At 40.5% G+C, this 5,107-nt stretch overlaps 1 long non-coding RNA gene across 1 annotated transcript in view; it reads left to right on the forward strand.

Annotated features, from left to right (window-relative positions):
- Window positions 1-282: 282 nt before the first annotated feature.
- Window positions 283-5,107, forward strand: part of LOC116102048 — a 139,134-nt gene continuing 134,309 nt past the window's right edge. Inside the window, exon 1 of the long non-coding RNA XR_004122981.1 lies at window positions 283-315. This is a non-coding gene — a long non-coding RNA (uncharacterized LOC116102048). The remainder of the gene's footprint in view (window positions 316-5,107) is intronic.

Consider the following 5,107-nt stretch of genomic DNA (forward strand, 5'->3'; position numbering starts at 1 on the left):
TGTAGGTGCATGTGTATGTGTGTATGTGTGAGTGTGTGTGTGTCTGTGCATGTGTGCATGCCTATGTGTGCATGCAAGTGTGTGTGTGTTAATGCCTGTATGTCTGTGTATCTGCATGTGCCCGTGTGCCCATGTGAGTGAGTGTGTGTGTGTGTGTGTGTGTGTGTGTGTGTGTGTGTGTGTATACCCGTCAGTCATATCCACTATAGTGGCAAAACACCTATGAAAATCGGCTTGAAAAAGGAAGAATTTATTTTGGCTTTGCTTTCAGAGATGATGCCCGTGGTGAACTGGATCCATGACAAAGGACTTGAGGTAAGGCCTTGCAGAACAGTGTGTTTAAGGGAAGCATTCAGGAAGCAGGGGGAGACTGAGTCAGGAATAGTATAAAACTCCAAAGGCATTTCCCAAGAAAAATCATTTCCTCCATTCAGGACCCACCTTCTACAAATAACAGCACATCAATGGATTAATCACTGTTTTGATCAGAGTCCTCATGGTTCAATCACATGTGGTGGTGGGATGAAGCCTTTAACCTGCGACCCTTCAATGAGGACATGTCCCATCTAGACTATAATAATGCTGGTTGCTTTTGAGAATTAAAAATAAACTTGTGTTGTGGTAAGCCCTTTAGATTTGTTTGTGGAGGGAGCTGAGCTTTTGGACACAGACCCATTAAACTGAGGCATTAGTTAATCTCTGGGCGTTCCATGAGGAAAGGCATCTTGTCTTTGAGCAGAGAGAAACTTCTGGAGTCCAATCCATAATGGCAGAAAGCTGGAAGTTCATACTTCATCCCTCTCCCCTATCTCCTTACAACCCCTTCCTTGTTTAACTGCTCCCTATACCCTGGCTCCACAGTTTTTCTCTCTGTTCTATGACCACTCACACACAGAGGTGTTCAGATGCTGGAAGCTGCCTACTATGGTTTGTCAACTTAGTACGACCCAGTGTCCCCTGGGAAGAGGCAATCTTAACTGAGGAATTGCCTCCATCAGATTGCCCCATGAACATGTGTAGGGGGGAATTTTCTTATTTATTGATTGATGGCCTACTATGAGCAGTGCTGCTCTTATGCAGGTGGTCCCAGTTTGAATAGGAAGGCTATCCTGGTAAACCAGAGAGAAAGAGAGAGAGAGAGTGAGAGTAAGAGTGAGAGAGAGAGGGGGAGTGAGGGAGGGGGGAAAGAGGGAGGGAGAGAGAGAGAGGCAGTAGGAAGTATCCACAGTTCTCTCATGAAAATATTCTCTTCATGAAGCCAGTGCCTTGCTGCCACTTTGTGTCCAAATCACCTTAGATATCAGGAAGCTCTCAAAAAAAATATTACATGAAATTTTAAGTCCTGGAAAACAATTTTTAAACTTAAATATTATTTGATATTCAGGTATATGTGATGGTGTGTAATGTGACTTGTAATCGATTATACCCAAAAGCATTTCTTTGGGAATTTCATGACTTTCCTGTCAAGTTATTATAGCCCCTCAAAATCAAATTAGCATTTTTTACTATGGATTCTAACATGAAAAACATTTATACTTATTGCCCAATAGGATAAATTTACGTTTATAGTAGTTTCTATGACATAGCCCTGTTTTTAACCTTCAGTATAGGGAATTAAACCCAGGCTATCACACATGGGAGGCGAGGATTCTGCCACTGAGTTATGTTGCCCAGGCTGGTCTTGAACTTGTAAATGTCCTGCTTCAGCCTCCTTGAGTAGCTGGGATGTTAGCCTTGCTAATCACTCTTGCTCCATGAGGTAATGCTAAGGTTGCAGATTTATGTCTCATGGGTTCTACAGTGTGATGCTTTCTGAGTATGTCACGATAGGGTTAATCTTTCAAATACAGTTAATTGTCGAATCACAAAAATATTAAGACAACCTAATTATATAATTACCTGTATTAATGAGGATGTTTGGCTGATGCTTGAATCTCATAGCTTGATATTTAGTTTAATTTCAATTACTGACGCCAATTGATGCCACCTCAGACATGGGATTGTATAAACATGAAACGTGGAGTATGTTTGCTTCCAAATTGTCCCCCAGATCACCCATCCAGATGAGCCCATCACTGACTCTTTGTTTACATCAGACTAGGTTACACAAAACAGCAGCATATCTTATTTTAGACTCTATGTGGAGAAGAAAGAAAAAGGTCTCTGTTCTTGTACAAAAGTTGATGTGATAATTAAAACAATGTCATCATAGCCCCAACTTCTATAGTTTTGAAGCTCCCATTTTGACTCTGACTCATATATTTTTTGTGGAACGTATTTTATTGATGTGGCGTAAAGTTATTTTCAGGGCTTCTATTTAATAACTATGTTTTATTATGTATTTTACTATTTATATTTTTGTAGTGCATAATTCTGACTTCTTTTTGGTAATAGTGTTCTTGTTACTTTTCTGTTGTTATAATTAAACACTCTGACCCAAAACAATTAGGGGACAAAAAGGTTTCTTTCCACTTTGTAGTGCACAATAGACTTAAGCAGAAGCTCAAGGCAGGGAGTAAAGCAGAGAAGATGGAGGAATGCTGTTTACTGGCTTCCTCTCTGGCTAATGCTCAGGTAGCTTCCCTGTATAGCTGAGGCCCAGCTGTCTAAGGATGGTGCCTCTCACAGCGGGCTGGGTTCCTCTACATCAGTCATCAGTCAAGACAGTCTTTCGCAGACATGGTTGTGGGCCAATTTGATGAAGGTGATTCTTCAGTTGAAGCCCTCTCTCCTCATTTGACTCTGGGTTGCAGCAAGATGACAATTAAAAAATAGCAATTTTCCATAATTAGTAAACTTATTTAAGCAGTCACCTGAGGCTAAGGAAATGCCATAGGAGAAGAGGTAGAAAGATTGTAAGAGCCAGAGGATTATTAGGATGCCCGCTACAAAATGGTGTTTTCTAGACAGGACAGGGAAGGACACACATGAAATCTCACAGTATAGCTGTATAAGGACAACACCAGTCAACATGCCAATGTAGAAGGGGAAACTTTCAAAAGTTAAACATTGTGAATGATGACAGGGAGAATCTTCAAATTCTTGACACAATCAGGAACACTTTTCTTGTCTATCCTCATTTGCTGTGACAATCAAGAGGTCTGGCAACAAGGAGCATTTTCTCATTCAGGGTTCTAGGACAAAGCCTAATCAAAGACTCTGAACATGTGGTAAAGATTCCAGGAACAAGAAAGGAGTGTAAATTGAGGGAATGAAAAACAATTGAGAATTTTTTCCTTAGGTACTCAATGGGGACCATTTAACTAAATTGCACAGACAGAGAAAGACTTAATACTAGGAGAATGTGGATTCAGGCGATGTACTTTGTGGTCATATGCTCATTTATTTAAGGTAATTTCTCTTCTCTATCACTTTTAAAAAAGATTTATTCATATATTTTAAATTGGTGGTCTATTAACATGGGCACAGGCATCCTTGGAATCCAGAAGAAGACACAGGGTCCCCTGAACCTGGGTTTGCAGTTGGTTATAGGCTGCACAACGTATGAGCTGGGAGACAGACTTGGATCTGCTACATGAATAGCACTTGATCTTAAGTACTAAACCATATCACTTGTTTAAGCAGACTATTTTTAGGTCAGTTTTAGTTTTATAGGAAAAGATTATGAGCAGAAGATAAAGAAATTTCTCATATACCCTCCACCCAACACATACGTGTACAGCCTCCTCCACTACCAATAGTAGTTGGTAATTGGGAAGAACCAAGTAATTGGTGGGAACCAAGACGATGTACTTCTCACACAGTGAAGTGTCATTATCAACCAGGTAGCATAGCTTATGTAATGGGCTCTTTCTTGTTGGTGTACACTCTTGTTCATTTAGACAAATGTATATAGTGCCGTGCATTTACCAGCATAGGGTTTTTGTAGAATAGCTTCACCAAGCTGAGAATCCCCTGGACTTCCCTGTCTGTGTCCCCTAAAGATTTATCAAATGTTATCCACATAGTTCTACATTTTCTAGAATGTTCTATATATTGAATCATGCAGTAGGTAGCCACTTCTTAGTAATGTTTTTTCTTGATAATTCATCTCATTTTAAGCTTGAATAATGGTCCATTTTCTGATTGTTCATTCATCTATCTTGATTGCCTTTGAGTTTTGAAAATTATGCATAAAGCTGTGACGAACATCTGTGTATAGTCCTCTCCTCCTCCTCCTCCTCCTTGTCCTCCTTCTCCTCCTCCTCCTCCTCCTTGTCCTCCTCCTTTATGGATGTCCTAAGATAAAAAAGAAAATAGAAGATTAACATTCAGAAGAAAAAGTCAAGGGAAGGACCCTATAAAGATGGGTGTGATGGCACTGGGAGCAGGCTTCGGGGTCTCAGAAGCTCAAGCCAGGTCTAGTAGGTCACTGTCACTTTCTGTTGTCTGCAGATTAAGATGTAGGACTCTCAGATCCATCTCCAGCACCAAGTCTGCCTGTGTTCCGTCATGCTTCCTGCCAAGGTGACAATGGACTAAACTTTCAAAGTGTAAGCCAGCCTCATTTAAATGTTTTCCTTTATAAGAGTTGCCGTGGGCATGGCGTCTCTTCACAGCAATAGAACACTAAGACAGTGGACTATGACTCTGGATAGAGAGTTCTCAAAAGAAGAAACAGAAATGACTAAGAAATAGCTTAAAAGTGTCCAGTGCCTTTACTAACCATGAAAAAGCAAATTAAAATTACTGCGAGATTTTTTTCCCATCTCACCCCAGTTATAATGACTAGAATCGGGAAAATCACAGACAACACTAGGATCACGGAGCCACTCTGGAAAGCACTGTGTAGACTTCTGAAGAAAGCAAGCAGCTCTACTAGGCTCCATCTGACAAGTGAGAAGGAGGCTTCACGACCGTACTCTCAGCACTAGGGAAATCAAGGCAGGAGGATCACCATTAATCCTGACACATGCTAGGCTATAGTGTAAGACTCTGCTTAAAAAAATATCAGCAAACAAATAAATACATAAATATCTCAACAGACCTGGAAGGCCTGTATCAGCACTGGCAACAGATGCCTACCTGCAACCTCTTCTCACTTTAGAGCCATTTTGTGCCTTTTCTTTTTTTCTTCTCTTTTCTTTTCTTTTTTTTTTTTTGCCAC

The sequence above is a fragment of the Mastomys coucha genome, unplaced genomic scaffold, assembly GCF_008632895.1.
Source record: "Mastomys coucha isolate ucsf_1 unplaced genomic scaffold, UCSF_Mcou_1 pScaffold21, whole genome shotgun sequence".
NCBI classification, from domain to species: domain Eukaryota; kingdom Metazoa; phylum Chordata; class Mammalia; order Rodentia; family Muridae; genus Mastomys; species Mastomys coucha.